Raw genomic sequence first — 19,463 nt, 5'->3', positions numbered from 1 at the left:
TGGAATATTATTGCTCTGTAAGAAATGACCAGCAGGAGGAATACAGAGAGATGGGAAAGACTTAAATCAACTGATGCTGAGTGAAATGAGCAGAACCAGAAGATCATTATACACTTCAACAATGATACTGTATGAGGACATATTCTGATGGAAGTGGAAATCTTCAACATAAAGAAGATCCAACTCACTTCCAGCTGATCAATGATGGACAGAATCAGCTACACCCAGAGAAGGAACACTGGGAAATGAGTGTAAACTGAGCATTTTTTGTTTGTTTGTTTGTTTTTTTGTTTTTCTTCCCAGATTATTTTTATCTTCCAAATACAATTCTTCCTTTGCAAGAACAACAACAAAATTAGGTTCTGCACATACATATTGCACCTAGGATATACTATAAGATATTTAATATGTATAGGAATGCCTGCCATCTAGGGGAGGGGGTGGAGGGAAGGAGGGGAAAAATTCGGAACAGAAGAGAGTACAAGGGATAATGTTGTAAAAAAAAAAAATTTACCTATGCATATGTACTGTCAAAAAAAAGTTATAATTATAAAAACTAATAAATAAATAAATAAACAAATAAACAAACAAATAAATAATAATAATAATAATAAAAATAAAAGAGCCGATCTAAAATCCTCCTTTTGCAGAGGTTCCAAACATGCCATGCTATGCCAAGGAAGCCTCTGCCCACTGGAATAATAATCTTTTCCAGTGTTACCCTCTCGTAATCCTCACCTATTTCCCTAACAATACTTTATGCCTCTCTGTCAGGATTTCTAACATTATTTCCCAATCCCTATAATAAACCTCTTTTATCAATCTAGGTTCCCGGGTTTTTAAATTACTTTACAGAGAATCTCTGCACTGCCAGAAGGGGGTTCCCCAAAACTCCCTATTCTTGTGCCAAAACTCAAGGGGATTCAGAGGAGCCAAACTTCTCCATTTGGTTCCCTGAACTCCGAACTTACCAGTAGACCTTATCATTTAACTCCGTGACCACCAGAAACCCTGATCTCAGTTTGTTCCCTAAATCTAGACCTTATCATTTGCTTCCCTACAAATGGGAATCCCAAAACCTAAACCTCATCATATTTTGTTTTCCCTAACCCAGAACCCTGAAAATTAAACTTCACCTCATCAGTATCAGTAAAACTTAATTTTAAAAGAGTGATCCACACAACTTTTGTCCTATGAATTACCCAATTCTACAACTAGATGACCCCACGACTTGTAATTGCTCAGTACTGTTTAGTCTGAATTTGCCCTGACCACTAACAACCAAAGTCAGTTCTGAGGCACATTAATCGAAGCTGAGATTCCTAAACCCTAGAAGGAAGGTCTGGCCACAGATTTGGAACTGAAGAATCTACCTCCAGCAGAAACTTTGTCTTATTGTTGTTGGTGAAGGATTGTACTCCCTCAAGTGATCAAGAAGGTATTCTGGCCATCAGAATTCTGACAAACATTCCTTCCACTCATCCAAGGTTCCCCTGAGCCCTGGTATTCACTGATTGGATCAAGGTGTACTGGTGGAATGGTTCAGCATTTATTCAAAACCATAGTTCAAGAACATCCTTGATTCTAACAAGTCAACTAAAAGACATATATATTCAAAGCAAAACAGATTTAGTATTGCAAGAAATCAAATTTGTCAATTTACAACCTTTTTGAAAACAATCTGACTGCTATTTACTATAGTTTCTTCTATCTCTTTCAAATAAAGAAAGAACCTACTTATACAAAAATATTTATACCTTGTGTGTGGCTAAGAATTGGAAATTAAAGAATGTTGATCAATTAGAGATTAGCAGAACAAGCTTTGCTATATTATTGTAATGAATTATTATTGTACTATAAAAATGACAAGCAGGATGATCTCAGGAAAAACTGAAAGGATTTACATGAACTGATGCAAAGTAAAATGAACAGGACCAGGAGAACACTGCCCCCAGTACATAACTGTAGGATGTACAATATTGTAATATTGTAGGATGATCAACTGTGAATGATTTAGCTATTCTCAACAATACAATGATTCAAGACAATCCCAGGAAGGGCTCAGGATTAAAATGCTATCTGCTTCCAGAGAAAGAACTGGTTTTTACAGAATATAGATTAAAGCATACTATTTTTCTTTCTTTGAGTGTTCTTGTACAAATGACTAATATGAAAATATATGATTGCATATACATATGTACCTATACATGTATTATATGTATGTATGTGTTTGTATATATGTACTACATACTAAATATTGCTTTTTGAAAATACTAAAAATTGCTTTAACATGTAATTGAGGAAAATAAATTATTAAAAATTATCTGCAAATGTATCAAGTAGAAATGATTATAAACACTATAATTTTATTTTAAAACAAAAATATTCATTCTACTAGCTCTACTTTATTTGTCTTAATGAAATACAAAATATAGACATGTATATATTCACAAATATAACCTATTTTCATATATGCATATGTAGGTACCTATACACACATTATATGTATGCATTATACAGATACAAAGATACACATATCTTTACACACATATACACACATATATAAACAAACAAGATTGATAGCTCTGGGCCTCGTTGGGTTGATTTTTCCTGCTGCTCTAGAGGAACTCAAAATCAACTCCTGCAAACTTGTATTAAGACTAGAAGGCAGGAATCTGATCCCTGTGTCCCCAGTTTTTCTGAGGAGGTAGAATATGGGCCACAGGACATTTTAAAGGGGAAAAGAAGGCAACACAAAACACAAGGAGTGGATTTACCAATCCACTGAAAATCAATAAATGGCAGTTTGGGGCAAAGGACTGGACCCAAGAAGATCTGGATGGAAATCTCATCTTAAAAACACTTCCTAGCTGTACAACTTTGGCCAAGTCCCCCAGCCTTTCTGAGGCTTTTTCCTCATCTAGAAAATGGGGACCATAACATTGTTAGCACCTCCCTCAGAAATTCAGAGTAATACATGAACACCAGTGACTGACATCACAAAGTCCCTGAAGGAGAACCAGCAGGGCCATCCAGTTTAACTGGTCTCTGAACCAGAATTCCCTCTCTGACATTTTTGACAATGCTTGGACCTCCCTGCTTCTGTCTGAACCCCTCCCCCATTCATCCTGTCTACATCACGTTGGAATGTACTTGTGTGTTGTTTCCTCCATTGGATGAAGAGATCTTCCTGAAGCAGATGTTGCTGTTGCCTTTCTTTGTTGTATCCCCAGTGCTTTGTATTTACGTGCATTAGGCAGCCAGTGGGAGCTTAATAAATGTTTCTTTACTTGGTCATTCAGCTTTTGTTTGAAGTCCTCCAAATGAGAAAACTTTCTACCTAGAGAGAAAAATCATCACCTTTCTGATTGCTGCAAGGCAATTCTTCCTTGTCTTAAGCCTTGTCTTATGCTTCTATGACTCTGGCCCCCAGCCTCACTGCTCCATCTTCTGGGGGGCAGAGCAGGAAGGATGCAGCTCCTCTGGATGGTCTCTCGAGGACCAATCATTCCATAACCTCCCTCATCAGATCTCTTCAGGCACAGATCTGACCATGATTCATGGAGCAAGTGATAGAAGGGCAATCGTGTTCTTCGAAGGATTGGGCTAAATGGTGATGAGGCATTTTGAGGTTCTGCAGGACAGCCTTTCAATAACTGGAGGATAATGGCTATCCCAGCCACCCACTCCCAAAGTCTTTTCTTGCCCAAGATCAACAGTCTCAGCTCCATCTGGAACTCGTGCCTCCGAAAGTTCAGCCCTGAGGGCAGGAGCCAGGAAAGTCAGCCTCTCCTCTCCCTTCATTTGCACATTCCATTCTGTTAATTTGTTTATCAGTTGTTTCAATCTTGTCCAATTCTCTCTGACCCCATTTGGGGCTTTCTAGACAAAGATATTGAAGTGGTTCCTTTGCCAACTCATTTTGTAGCTGAGCAAATTGAGGCAGGATGGAATTCCTTGCCCTAGGTTACACAGTCAGTAAGTATCTAGAGCTGGATTTGAACTCTGTCTTCCTGAGTTCGGGCCTGGTGCTTTATCCCACTGTACCCCCCTGCTGCCCCATTCCACTAATAGAAACTTTAAAATGAGTGGGGAGATCTGAGTTCTAGGAAATTAGTAGGACGATAATAAAGATGGCTAGAGAGCTGGATAAACAAACAGATAAAGCAGGAAAATTCATTACTTCTCATCGTTAGCATAAAGTCAGAGCACAAATAGCTAAAAGAGACCTGAGATGATTTAACAAAAACTGGTCTCTGTACACAGGAGTCAACCCTAGCCCAAAGAGCCAATGACTCCTGTAAAATCACTAGCAAAGCTAAGAATGGATCTGAGACCCCTGCCTCTAATCCGGTGCTCTCCACTATCCCATGCCATGGCCCTCGAAGCATCATCAAACTGCCACTGTCTGGGACAGGAGAGAAAAAGTCTCTCTGAGGGTCAGCCTCTAATATTGGGAAGCCTCACAGAAACTTCTCCCTCACTCCTTTTTCCTGAAGCCCTGCGAGAATTGATCTGAAACTCTTCCTCCTGCCCCGCCCCCAACAAACCCTCACATACCGGAAGACAACATTTTGTCCTCAGACTTCCTTTCTCCAGGCTCCCCATCCTACCTCCTTCAGCCAGTGAAAGTTTGCCCGCCCCCCTTCCTCTTCTCCTTCCTGTAATCACCCTCCAACTGATCGAATGTCTTCCAGAAATTCAGCAGGTAGAATAGGAGACCAGACTCCAGGGATGGAAGAACCCAGCTAAGGGCCACCCTTCCCTCCTTCTGGGCCTAGAATTCTGCACAGTATAGCCAGCAGGCCACACAAGCTTATAGATGCAATCATGATGAGTGTGCATCTGCTACTGAGCCTTAAGATCCCAAGTGGTGCCTCCCCAGGCAGGCTTTCTTCATGACACTTCTCCCCTTCCTGCCTCTGAAATCACTTTGAATTTACTGGATCTTTCATTTTGTTGCTTTACATTTCTATTACCCCAAAGGTGGGCTCCCCAGGGCAGTGGGAATGAGTTTGGTTTTGATCTGGAGACATAGTACCTGGCACACAGTAAGCGCTCACTGACGGGGAACCCATCCGAGAAAGATGGCGCAACAACAGAGAGATGAACAAGCCAGGTCCCATGTGGTCCCCCCGCCATGCTTCTGCATACAACACACCGGGAATGGAGAGAAATTGCTTCTTCATCATGATGATTCCACCCTAATCAGCAAAAAGATTTTGGGTAAGCCCCCAAATTCTCCGTCAGAAGTGACCCAGAGAGCCGACCACATTGCTGCAACAGCCGTTGGGCCCTTGGATTCTGTCGTCCCCCAGTCAAATGAAGGTGAGCTTTCTTCTTTTTGGATCGCCATCTCTTAGCACTTGGCACATAGCAAGCACTTAGATGTTTTTTCCTTCATTGATTCATTGAATCAATCTATTCATCAATAAACTTAATAAAAAGTCATCAATTAAGTATCTCCTATATGCCAGGCATTTGGCTAAGCATCTGTGCTAAGCAAAAGACAGTCCCTGTCCTCCAAGAGCTGGTTAGCAAACAACTATATACAAACCAGCAGAAACAGGATAAATAGGACAGAGGGAAGTCCCTGGGATTAAGAGGGGGCCAGAAGCCTTCCTGTCCCAAAGGGCAGATTTTAGTTGGAACTTAAAGGAAGCTGAGCTGAGAAGGGCGGGTGCTCGGATTCCATTAGTCCAGAACCAGGGATCTGTTCTCCAGCACTTCTCCCTCAAGCTGATTGTGCACTTTCATCTAGCCAAAGAAAAGAAATTGATCTCCACAATGGATGCTGTCCTGTGAAAAGGCTAACTCCAGCCCCCTTTGGGGTTAGTGAGTTCCTCAAGATATTTGCTGAATGTTTGGAGTTTCATCAAACCCACTAAGTTCTGCCAAGGATTTTTCCCTTCACTTTTAAAAGTTGCCTATTGCAAATGAAATCTAACCCTCATGTTTCTCATTTTTTAAGTCATAAATCATCACACACAAAAACCCCCTGGTTTTGTTAGAACTACTGATGTCCATCAAGGTATTTTAAAATCTTTCTAAAGGCCTTTAAGTGGACTTTTAAGCAGACATTTTCCCCTAATAAGCAGAAGTATTGCCCTTTTAGTTCCTCTTATGTCTTCCATGTAATGTGTACCCGTTCCTTTAATAAATCTCAAAGGACACAGACTAACTTTCTATTTTGTCTTTTACTAAATAAATAAATAAAAATGGATAGATCCCCTCTTTTTTTTCTGACCCCTATGACCACAGGGGGTCTTGAGATATTTTGTGAATCCCTTATTCTTTATTTAATCTGAATCTTCTTCACCTCTCTTTAGTGGAATATATTTTATGTATTTTTATTTCAAGTCGGGAGCACAGCTAGGAAGCGTCTGAGGCCACATTGGAACTCAGGTCCTCCTGACTTGAGGGCTGATGCTTTCTCTACTGCACCACCTAGCTGCCCCCCCCTTCCCCACCCCCCATGCACTTAAAAAGAAAAAAAAAACTAGTAAATATAAATGTAAGTGGCTTTGGTCATTAGGGTCTATGGTATCTGCAACTCTGAAGAGCTAGGGCAACTCGGTACAATGGTTCTACCAGTGGTGTGACCCAACCAGGACGGTCCCGGGGGTCTGAGTTAGGAGGACTTAAGCAGTATAGACTCAGGGACAAGGCATCGTCCAGCCTGTGCTTAGAAGGGACTTTGAATCCTGCCCCAGATCCCGACAGGCTGTGTCACCCTGGACAAGTCACTGCATCCAGTCAATAAGTTCCAGGATTCCCTATTGCTTCCAGGACTATTCCGAATAGGAATCCCTCAGCTGGCTTTTCTTGTCTCCTCCCCTGAATTAACTCGATGTCCAGACTCCCAGCCATTCCTCCCACTGGACCCTCCATCTCCCAGTTGCAGGCACTTTCAGGGCTGTCCCCAGCGCCTGCGCTTCTCTCCTCCCCATCCCCTGGGCCGGCTTCCTTCAAGTCTCAGCTCAAATATCTCCTTCGGCCCGAAGTCATTGGCCATCCCAGCCCCCCCCCCCCCCAGCGCCCCATCTGTACAATGGGTAACCGGGGCGCTTGTCTCCTCGGGCTGCTACGTGTGGAGAGCTCCGTCTACGAAGCTCAGTATCTGGATCTCTGCCAGCGGTTTGCTCCGAAATGTCCACGAAAAAACCCCAGGCCCGGGCCCAGGGCGGCATTTCCGGCTCCCTGACCTGAGCACGGGCAAGTCACAGAAGCTCCGTGAGCGTCAGTGTCTGTGCGTGGGGGGTGGACAAGAGCGAGCGGTTCCAGGCTTGCTGTGGAGAGAGGGAGGAGGGAAGGAAGGAGGGAGGGAGGAGGGCAGGAGGGAAGCAGAGAGGGAGAGAGGGAGGGAGGGAGAGAGGAAGAGAAGGAGGGAAGGAGGAAGGGAGGAGGGAAGGAGAGAAGCAGAGAGGGAGGGAGGGAAGAAGGGAAGGAGGGCAGAAGGGAAGCAGAGAGGGAGGGATGGAGGGAGGAGGGAAGGAGAAAGGGAGGGAGGGAGGAGGGCAGGAGGGAAGCAGAGAGGGAGGGAGGGAGGGAGGGAGGAGGGAAGGAGGGAAGGAGCGAAGAAGAGAGGGAGGGAGGGAGGAGGGGAGGAGGGAAGGAGGGAAGGAGAGAGGGAGGGAGGGAGGAGGGAAGGAGAGAAGCAGAGAAGGAGGGAGAGAGGGAGGGAGGGAAGAAGGGAAGGAGGGAAGGAGGGAGGGAGGGAGAGCTCCAGGTAGCCAGCTTTCCCCGTGGGATCGCACGGGAAGCCCCATAAAGGGAAGTGGTAGCATGGGGTCACCCGGCTGTTTTCCGGTTCCGTCCGTCTTCTTTTAACTCTCCTTACACGAGGCCGAATGAGCTTGCGTGACTCGCTAACTGCGTCCCTTCCCGCGGCCGTTCCCCCTTCCCCAGGGCCGAAGCCGGGGACCTCCTCGGCCGCACTCGTCGCTGTCCGAGGGGCTCCTGGCCGCGGACGCTCCGCTGGGAGACGCCTGCCCCTCCCCACTTCCATTGGCCTCGACTTCAACCCTGGTTTTAAATGGCTAAGCACGATGCCTCCCGGAGCCCCCCACAACCCTTTTTACTTCTGAAGGACTGCGGGCTCAAAGATTCAGGATTCGCGACAGTTATTGCGTTTTTGTTTGTTTTTTTAACGAAGACTGATTTTGAGATGAAGCCTGGTTTCTCGAGTGGGGCCGGTTTTGCCGCCCCCCAAAAGTTGCTGCTTAGATACTCCTTCGGGGGAGGACCTGGGCCCAGCGGACCGGGCCACGCGTCTGGCAGCGTTCAAATTCTCCGAGGGAGCGGGGGGGGGGGGGGGGGGGGGGGGGGGGGTTGGGAGAAAGGGAGCTCCGCCTTAAGCTACTCAGACGAGGACATCCCGTCGCTTTCCCTACGTATTCTGAACCAGACGGAGGGGTTCTTTCCCTTCCTCCCCCCTCCGGACTCCAGAAGAAAGAAATGGGCGAGAAAATGGGGAAAGCCAAGAGCGCAGGGGAGGAGCTTTGGATGGAAAGCCAGTGCCTGAGAGCTAGTTAGCTTCGCTGTCTGGGGGACGGCCACCCACCGCGTAACCCAAGCCCCGCTCTCACCATCCAATCTCCAGGTAGCCCCAAGTTCGTGGGGACTATCACTTGCTGCCTGTTGTCCTTTTAAAGGTGACAATGGGCAGACTCAGAGACCTTCGGAAGAAAGGCAAGGATAATGAAAAGTCCCCATGGGCATCTGATTGATTTGAGAACTTCCCAAGCCGATTAGCCAGGCATATCCGGAGCCCATGTTTGAGGCCGCCACCCCCACCATAATTGGGAAGTGGAGCACTGGGTCCGCTTTCTTCAGCTCAGGGTCCTTTACGCTTCATATCTCACTTCTATTCACCCCTCAGAAGCACCATCAGAGACAGAGAGAGAAAGAAAGAGAGAAAGAGAGAGAGAGACACAGAGAGAGACAGAGACAGAGAGAGAGAGAGAGACAGAGACAGAGACAGAGAGAGACAGAGACAGAGACAGAGACAGAGAGAGACAGAGACAAAGAGAGGAGAGAGAGACAGAGAGACAGAGAGAGACAAAGAAAGAGAAAGAAACAGAGAGGGAAGGAGGGAGGGAGGGAGAGAGACAACTGTATCACTGTATTTACCTCCTGTGAGAAAACAACCTCAGAAGCACCATCCTCCTGCTTTCCAGCTCCGGAACCATAATTAAATCAGGGTGACTTGCATTCAAATCTCACTTCAGACAAAGCTAGGTGACCATAAGCACTTGGGCTTTTATAACTTGGGGGGAGATGAGCATATTCACTTATCCCCATGAGTCAGGCTTTGTTCAGCAAGGCTGGACAATAAAATGGCATCGCAGTAAATCGTGAAGGGGCAGTTTTTGGTCTCTAGGTCCTGAACCACGGGCTCCCTTCCAGTTTTATGTCATGTGCAACGTGGGCCTTTATCTAAGTCACTGACTGTATTAGAACCAAGGATTGGAGTCTTCTTCTAAAATCACAAAGAGAAAATAGGGAAAAGTAAATGAATAAGAAAGGAGTGGTATCCCCCTTTTAGATTGGTATCTTTCTCTGACTTTCATCTCTTACAGCTGTACTGTGATATGTTCCATTTCCCAGTCATTTCCACACTGGGCTGTGTCTCCTATGGTCATCTACCTTGGATTCCCTCTCTGAAATCCCTTTAGGATCTGACAAGTGAGCTGTCACTTTATCTTACTCCAAACCAGACACTTCTTCAGTATCTCCACTTCCTGCCAGGACACGGACCTCCCTGCCATCCATTCTTTAGGTGTTTGCCTCATAGAGGATTAAAATTGTCCCACTCATAATAAAAGAAACTGAGGCAGAACTCTGAGCCAATGACACTTTATCAAAGGTCCATGATTCCCTCTAATGAAGTGGGCCTTCCTTACAATCTGAGATGCTCCCTCCTACCAGGGTCCCATTTTTATAGGACTAGATATGTAGACATTCCAGAACAGCCCTGCCAGATACAGAAAGTATCCTTTGGCTTGTGATTCATAAGCTAAAACAAAGCAAACAATATGTCAGCAAGGTCACAAGTTGGATGAAATAAGGAATATCTCCACTCCACTGACTTGATGGTCAGAAGATGAAGGGGCTTCTCCTCAGGAGAAGATGGTACAAACTACCACAGTTCGGGTGAAGCATGGAGCCTCTGACTAGTGCTCGGAAGATGGTTGCTTTTTCCTACTGAACAAGAGATAATGGTCCAAACATTCAAAAATATATTGGGGGATACTCCAAGTAGCTGAGTCTCCTCTCCCACAAGGAAAAAACAAGAGTGGACAGTCTCTAGTTAACTTCCTATCATTAAACACATGAATTTATAACCTGCAGCTCCCAGCTCTGGGGCCTGATATACAGAACTTTGATATGATTCTATCAAATTGATCAGTACTTATTGGAACAGAGTAGGGGTCCAAGTAAGAAAGAATTCATCTTATAATGTAAGCTCCTGGAGTCAGGAAGGCCTGAGTATAAATCTGACCTCAGACACTTACTAACTGTGTGACCAAGGGGGGAATCACTTCACACCATTTGCCTCTGTTTTCTCATCTGTAAAAAAATTTTAGTTAGCTGGAGAAGGAAATAGCAAACTATTCCAGGATCTTTGTCCAAACAAAATTCCCAAATGGGGTCATGAAGAGCCAGATACAATTAATAAATGACTGAGCAATTGAGCAAAAAGTTGAACTACATAAATCCTTGTAGACCACCTCCCAATACTGACATTAACAGAGGAGAACTCATCAGCCTTTGAGAATGACAGAGTGCTTGCTGTTTCTCTTATATACATTGTGACTTGTGGGTGAAACATATTATCATTAACATAAATATAGGATCAACAATACCTAGATCTTAATATAGAATGGTAAATGATCACCAGCACTTCCTTGTAATTGTATCTTTAAAATGTTTTTTCTTGGCTTTTTTTTTCCTATGCTCTCCATCATCATTTTATCATTATTTAAAGTAAATTTTAAAGAGATGTAATGCAATGAAAAAAAGAATGAACATAAAATATGGGCCAAATTTTCAAGTTTGTGATTACAAAATAATTCTTCCATTGCATTGCAAATTAATATATAGTCACCCCATATAACTGAGCATAATGTTGTTCCTACTTAAAAAAGACTTTGACATAATTTGTTGTTTTAAATTATTCAGAATATTAATGTGAAGACCTATTGTGATCAGAAAAGTAAATAAACAGGATCACTAGAAACTCCTTTGTTTCTGCTCCTAAACTCCTTAAACAATAAACTCAAAACTTTTTTACTAAATTGAAGGCACTTATGAAGAACTATTTGGATTCTTTTCTTTAATAGAGGGAAAACAGAGAATCAGAGAGAGGGGGGAGGGAGAGAGAAGATAGAGACAGAAGACAGAAACAAAGAAAGAGAAAGAAACAGAGAGAGAGGGAGGGAGGGAAGGAGGGAGAGAAAGACAACTGTATCACTATATTTACCTCCTGTGGGAAAACAAATTCTTGGACAATCATATTATTTTGTATAATGGTCTCATTTTGAAGCAAAACATTCTTGACTAAAAGCATTATCTTTCTGTTTATACAATACAAAAAGACGCAGCTGTCTTCTGCCCAAGGTAATGTTAAAATGGATTATCCGCAAAACAAAGAAATATTTACTTCCTCAGAATTCATTCTGAATGTCATATACCTATCAGTTTTACAATTTTAAAAATTCTTTGTTTAGTTTCTTCATCAGCTATTTTTAATTAAACATATGGTACCCTGCCATGTCCCTTTTCAGAGATAAAATTTTTCAAAACAATTACCTATTAGACCATGACTTTCATGCTTTGACTCAATTTGGAGGTGAGGTTTGAGGGGATTGAGTTTGTCTTTTGAATTTGTGCTTATTTTGGAAAATTTCTAAATCCATTTACCTAAATCCAAGGATAAGGTTCCCATATAAACATAGGAAGCATTTTTGACAAATATTCAAATATGCCACATTTCTCTTAATCTTATCTTATTTTGAATTTACCAAAGTCAGACTGAAGGGAATTCTGCACATGGCCTTCAAATCATTTATTTAAAAAATGTGGGAACTGAAGTTCAGAGATACTGATGGCTTCCCCAAAGTCACAAAGTTTTTGTGTAGCAGAGTTGGGATTTGAAGGCAGATTCCCTGAATTCAAATCCAGTGTTATTTCCCTATATTATAGTTTCTTATTTTATTCAAGGACTATCAGAGGTATATTGTGACATTAATGTCCTAGAAAAATCCAGAGGTCCAAAACAAGTATCAGAGTAATTCATTCTTTAGAGTTCACTGACTGTTCTTAAAAAGAAATAGTCACTCAAATGTTCTTTAGTACACAATTGACATTTTTTACCCAAGGTTTTCAGGAAACTCTTGATTGTCCTTGTATTCTGAGAAAAATAGATTTCTATCCCATTTTCTTCTCCCTCTGGATTACTGACTATGTCATTGTATAAAGAAAGGCATTTTAAGTGTGGCAATAGAAAAATCTTGCATCAAAATTACTGGGGAAATAGTTCAGAACATCTTGATTCCGATGTGATTGCCATCTTAACGTTAATGAAGCATGGCCAGAGTTCCTGCATTCAAATCAAACTGATTTTAATATACACACTCTGTGGGTATGAGGTCACTGTAGCTGGAATTTTGTGTTTGCTGCATTTAGAAGAGCTGGACAATAGTGATATGTTGTAACAGACTCCAAATTATGTCAATTCAACATTTCAGTGTAATCATACATGTCATATTTTTATTTCTCGAGATCTTCAAAAGATGGTTTGAGGAAGTCTGCCTGTCTCCCCACCAAGGAAGCCCTCCATCTATGTAACGTTGCCGCACGTAAAGATTTTATAGAAACAGGAGAAGAGACAGACAGGTTGATAGTGGTCAGTGTTCTCGGTCATTTTTTAATCCATATGCTCTAATGCGTTTTGTTTTATGTCCATGACTTTTATCTCTTATTTTCTTGTAGATACCTTGTAAGTTAGTCCTCAAAGAACTCACAAATGTACCACCTTCAGCACGGATTTCTCCTCTATATTTTACTAAATCTGATTGCTCTTATCATATTTGTTCTCTTTCACCATCAGTAACTCGGATATGACGTCAAAGGTCCAAGTGTGGTGGTTAATAGAGAAAATAACTTATGAAATAGCTTGTTGCAAATCCTTTCCTTTTTTCTTTGGTTTGTAACTTCTTTCTGTTTTTGTCTTTGAATGCCCTTGGGATGACTTTGTTTAGCCAAATATCTTGCCAAGCTTTCTTTACACTATTTTTACCCTCCACTGCTTCTAATTGCCTTGTTTTACAGTTTTATATTCTAAGTTGGTGTAGCCTTTGGGGTTACCTTTTTCCATTTGGCAACTGAGTCAAATGTTTGCTGAATAAAGAATTTTCTGTGCTCTTTTTTTCCCTCTTTGTTATAGCAATTAATTTATATTAGTTTATCTTCTAGATGAACTTATTATTATTGTGTCAGCATTGTTTATTTCTAATTTTTAATTTTCAATAACTTTTAAAAATAATTCTGGGTTAAGTCATCATCTTAACTTTGGGCCTGTTATTTTTATCATTATTTTTCTTTCTTTTTATTTAATGCAAAAACCTATCTAAGCCCTGATGACTAAATAGTTTGTGCACAGATAACTAGTTTGTGGATACTTTCCACATCTATGACACATCTTTTTCTATTTACTAAATATAATCAGTTTCATTCTTTATGATGTTCCTGACATTCATTTCATGCCCTTACTAGTGCTAGTTCTAGGACATGTTTGAGTTAGTGTTAGAGAATGCACTAGTTCTTTTAATCAAGAAAATTATCACAATACAGAGATTTGGAACTTTCTATAATATATAGGGTTTTGACCTCTCCCATTTCATTATCCACACTTTCTCATATATGTCTCCCCATCCTCACATTTTCCACCTTGATTGTGATCAAATAAAATTTCAAAAATACCACTTAGCAATAGACACCACCTTAACTATCTCACAATTGATTGAAAAAAGTAGAGAATATAAAATCCCATCATACTTACAATTTGTTCATTATAGAAAGCATTTCACTCAGTAGAACAAAACATTGTCTTATAGGTTCTTTTATAACATGGTATCCTCCATGCCAGAGTAGATCAAGCCAGAAGATAGGGGCTTACCAAAAGTATTCACTGCCACGATAGAAGAGATACAGAACAGAATCCAAGCTGAAATAAGATTCCTTGGAGATGATGAGATTCTCCAAATATTGCTGTTGACAGATGCTGTTTGCCCTTCGTTCTTGAAGAGGACCATGACATCAGGAAGGCGATGCCATTGGACTGAAGTGAGAAAGGGCTGCGCAAAGTCCTCTGCCTCACTTTCCCCTCCAGAGCTTTATTACTACGGCTGCTGCTGCTCTTCCTACTACTCTGACTACTTTGGCTGCTGACTGCTGCTGCTGCTACTGCTATTATTAGGACTCTTTCTGCTGATTGTTGCTGCTGACTGCTGCTGCTGACTGCTGCTGCTAGGACTAGGACTGCTATTACTTTCACCATTGCTGCTCGTGCTATTAATACCATATTGATGACATCAAATATCAAGACACTAAAAAGTCTTCTGGAGGGCATGGTCCATAGTTTATCCTATCTATTCCACACAGGAAAGACCAAAGGGAGGAAGTACATCTATTGGCCAGTTTTCAACATACATCTGACGGCACTTTATAGTTTGTCGGACATTATCTGAGAGAGAAAATGTGATCAACAATGCCAGAGTCCCAAAGGAGCTAGAGAACGGCTGGATCGCTTTCAGGAAACTCCAAAGTTCTTTTGCTGACTCCAAGATTTTTATGATGGTCTGTCTTTCATTGTTTTTAAAGGTAGAAAGACCTGGATCATAATGGCTTGTAAAGAGCTTAAGATGAGCATCACACAGAGGGCAATAGATAGGTACATAATAGAGGTATGACCAAGAAGTAGCACCAAGGAGCAAGATTAAACGATGCTATCGAGGTACTATTGAATGGAAAGAGAAAACGGTTTGATCAAGACTGGTAGTAAACTTTTTGGAGGATATGGACAAAAGTTGCACTGGATTGGAAGGCAACTATGAACTGTAGTTGGCCCTGCTGAAGTAGCTTCTCCACGTGAATAGATTGAACATCCACTGGCCCATTTGAGTCAGGGTATAGAGTCAGAACCCAACCAGAATTTGATAAATTCAAATACTGGACTGAATCAAATAAGAAGAAATGGATTATGGGTAAATGGAAGTCTTCCACTTGGGTTCAAAAAGTCATCTTTACACAACGAAATGGCTGATACATGACTATAGAACAGTTTGAAAATGTGAAGGAGCTTTCATTGGATGATAAGATTGAGATGAGTAAATAATGGGATGTGGAATCCAAGAAAAGTGAATGCCATTTATGGGAGCATTAAAAGAGTAATAGAATTGGGGTTGCAGGACACGATGGCACTGTTGCACTGTGCCCTTATGGGATCACTCCGGGGAGGCTGTGTTCACAATTTAGGAAGAAACTTGATGAGCTTGAAAGTGTCCCCAGAAAGGCAAAGAGGATAGTGGAATAATTCAATCTCATGCATGATATGAAGAATAAGCTAAAAAGGGCTCTGAGGATGTTTAAGTGAAAGAGAAAACCTAAGGGAACAAATGGTATCTATTTTCAAGTATTTTAAGGGTTTGCCCCTGGATTCAAATTGTGCTTTTTAAAACTTGTTAACAGATAACACAACTAGGAACAATGGGAAGAAGTTACAAAGTGGTGGATTTTCACACAATGTCGTGAAAAGCTTTGCAACAATTAGAGAAGTCCAACATTGGAGCCTAATGAAGAAGTTCATCCCCTTCCTGGCTCATCTAGGATGTTACAGCAGAAATGGTGGTACAGAGCTGGATTCAACTAAACAGTCTGTGGTTCTGGATTGAGCAATTACATGTTGTCAATCAGAGCTCCCTCTTCATAGTCACCGTGGCATCTCACCTAATTTGATTTTCTCCAGAAAGTTATTTATGTGGAGTCATAACATTTCAGTTGCTTTAAATTGAAAACTTGTTTTTGATTAGCCAAGTTCAGTCCCCGCAGCTGCCTCTCATCAATGCTCTCTGGGCATCAAATGCTCTAGATTCCCTAATCCCAAAGCCAACGTGGCTCTGCACCCAAAACGTATTGCTTGGATCAGAGGACTGAACACATTGTTTTCCTTTCTTCTTCTTTTGATATGCTTTTCTTGGAATCTCCCAGGAATGAATGTTATCCAGAAATTTACAAAGGGAACTGTCTGGTGCCATTCTCTGGATCGAATTCAAATTGGAAGCTCCCCCAAGACAAAGCTCTATTTATGATGGTGCTTTTTATAAATTATAGTGTTTTCATGCTAAGGCCAAAAACTCCTTCCTTGGGAGATCTTAAAACCTTTAAAGATGTGAAAGCAATTAAACAATTTGAGTATTAAAATAGAAAAACAATCAGAGCACATTTGCAAACCCAAATGCTAAGAAAGCTCCTGGAGAAAATGTGATGATTCAGAATGTTTTTACACTAGCTCAATAAGCTTCTTAAACAAGATTTCCCCCAATTTTTGGTATCTCCCCCTCAAAAAAACAAACCAAAATAACCTATTTGGAATTGATGTTGTTCATTTTACCCAAGAGCTGGTCTGTTTTGTTTCTATATTCTTAGCCCATAATGCAGCCCATTCTTTGGAATGGGTTGAATTGAATAATAAAACAATGACACACAGGTCACCTCCTCCTTGAAGCCTTTCCTGATTTCTCCAGCTACAAGTGCCTCACCCAACAATGGACTTTGGGATTTCTACTTAATTTATTTTCTGTCTATTTGGATGCAAAGAGGTTGATCATCCCATAGAATGTAAGATCCTTGAAGACAGAGACTTATTTATCTTAATTTTCCACACCAAACATAGAACCTGAATTAAATACTTTATAAATGCTTATTTATTTATTTATTTACTTACTTACTTTTTGCTGAAGCAACTGGGGTTAAGTGACTTGCCCAAGGTCACACAGCTAGTAAAAGTTAAATGTCTGAGACCAGATTTGACCTCCTGACTTTAGGGCTGGTGCTCTATCCACTACACTACCTAGTTGCTCCTATAAATGCTTATTGAATTTAAATGAGTAGAATTGAATAAATTGTCAATCCAGTCCCTGTTCATTACACCCCCCCCAAAAAAGAAAATTGTCTACTTCAAAAGCTTAAACAGAGACAGACTGAGAGACAGAGACAGAGAGTGACAGATAGAAGGAGACAAAGAGAGAAACAGAGACAGAGGCAGAGGCAGAGAAATCCTGAAAACATATATCTGACACATCCTTTATAATTTTTTTTTACTTCAAGTTCTGTTGGGCAATTAGAAGTTAATTAGCATAGTGTCTGGCACATAGTTACTACATGTTTACTAAAATCAGTCAGACTGACAATTTCCCATCAAACATCTTCTCAAATGTTTAGTATGTGAATATAAAACGTGGTTAATTCCTCTCCTGCCCAGGTCCTTGCATCAGAATTCTGCCACTGTTCCCATTGTGCCCCTGAAACACACACTCTCTGCTCTTTATACCCCATCATGGTCATCACAAGCACTGCTCAGTGGAAGGACTCAGTGCTGTGGGACCAGAATCAGGGAACAATCTCCACTCCCAAGCATTAGAAACAATTTCTGTTTTTCAGAGAGAAAGAGTGAGTGGCAGTGAATGAGCAGGTCTGAACACGATATACATCTCATTTCATCCTCTTTTCCTTCCAAACTTCCCCATCATTTGCATCTTGGCAGTACTTGGCATTTTGCCATCCCACCAGCTTATCAGCTCCCTTACCCTTGAGAAACAAAATCAGTAATGATCTTTATAAACAAAAAATTGTATTGGTACATTTTGGATTTATCTTACCTCAATTCACCCCCCTTAACTTCCAGGTTTGATGGCCTTTTTTCCCAATTCTTTTATTACCTTTTGACAGCCTTTCACATCTCTGGATACTTCTGTCCTGCCAGATTCTGAAAATAATCATATCTATATACTGCTAAAACAACATCTAAGAAAGTATTTTCCAACCTGTTTAAAAATCTTTCAAATAAAGAATGTCAGTAGTTTTTGAACTTCTTTGTTAAAAATATATCTTCTGATTAATTTGCAAGAATTACTCATTGATACCATGGAAGAAGGAAATTTGCTGGATGGATTTCAACAAAAATCTCGGCATGATGAGTGGATGAGATTGGAATAAATATGATTTAGCCAGCACTTTTTACGGTGCTCTTCTTCCATTTTAATCTAGGTATCTTTGCATGATGTCTTTTTCAGTTCTGACAACAATTTAAACCACATAGCCAAAACCAACCAAACAAACCAATCTAGAACCTTCAGTAATACAAACTTAGGATTTGACTAAGATTTTCAATCACATTGCTCTTGCTAAAATGTTCTTAATAGCCTTAGTGAGAATCAGAAGGCTTTATATTATTAATAAATAAAATATGTTTTCAAAATATTATTTCAACTTTCTTACAATTTTTCCCCCCCTGAGGCTGGGTTTAAGTGACTTGCCCAGGGTCACACAGCTAGGAAGCGTTAAATGTCTGAGACCAGACTTGAACCCAAGTCCTCCTGATATCAGGGCTGGTGCTCTATCCACTGCGCGACCTAGCTGCCCCATCTCTCATACTTTTAAAAATGAATCTTGCTGCTTTGCAAATCTTGCAAATGGTCTACATTCCCAGTGAGCTTCCTCTCACTTCCCTTTCACAGAACTATTCTTTACAACAAATACAAAAAAGGGAGGGAGGGAGAAGTTCTACAAAACTGGCCAATACACACAAAAATCTAAACTCTTCTGGAGTTGCACATCCATAGGCCCCTGCCTGTTTAAAGCAGAGAGAATGTCATCTAATATTACTCTGTTTTATCACAGACATAATTATTAGTTTGGTAGGATATGCATATAACTGGTAAATGAGTAAATACATATATATCGGAGTACATGCTCGTTTTTCCTCTGGAGGATGAGCAATTCAACATTGTGAAGACCACAGGACCCTCCAACTTTAATTCTATGAAACATGCTTTGGTACAAACTCCATTGGTCCACATGGCTAATACGCCTTTCCTTTCCTGCCAAAGTGAATTCTCCATGGAAGAGTTTGTCATGTTGCCTCAACGTGGCTAAAATCACAGGACTCCAGAGGCTAAACATATTTTCACGACCAGACTCTAAGTCCCTTTTTAAATAACTGAAGCCCCGGCTATTGCCTGGAAAAGTCGAAGTCCAAGGCGATTGAATAGGTCTTTCTCTGCTCGGGATGCCGGGAGCTCACCTACTTGGTCTCAGGACAGATGCTCCCGAGAGATCTGCTCTTCCGACAAGGACTCACTGGGAAGGAACATACGGGGGACACTACAGATGGCGGGGCT

At 41.4% G+C, this 19,463-nt stretch overlaps 1 protein-coding gene across 3 annotated transcripts in view; it reads right to left on the bottom strand.

Annotated features, from left to right (window-relative positions):
• PTGFR (prostaglandin F receptor) overlaps positions 1-19,463 on the bottom strand; it is a 110,034-nt gene that overhangs the window by 72,598 nt on the left and 17,973 nt on the right. Inside the window, exon 1 of one of the 3 annotated variants that reach the window (XM_074265644.1) lies at positions 14,183-14,306. The exons of the other annotated variants lie outside the window; for them this stretch is intronic. The gene's annotated coding sequence lies outside the window, so the exon portion shown is untranslated. Of the gene's footprint in view, positions 1-14,182; positions 14,307-19,463 lie in introns of those variants that run through there. 3 annotated transcript variants of the gene reach the window in all.

This window comes from Sminthopsis crassicaudata, chromosome 4 (genome assembly GCF_048593235.1).
Source record: "Sminthopsis crassicaudata isolate SCR6 chromosome 4, ASM4859323v1, whole genome shotgun sequence".
NCBI lineage: Eukaryota > Metazoa > Chordata > Mammalia > Dasyuromorphia > Dasyuridae > Sminthopsis > Sminthopsis crassicaudata.
This window is presented reverse-complemented; position numbering and strand designations above follow the sequence as displayed.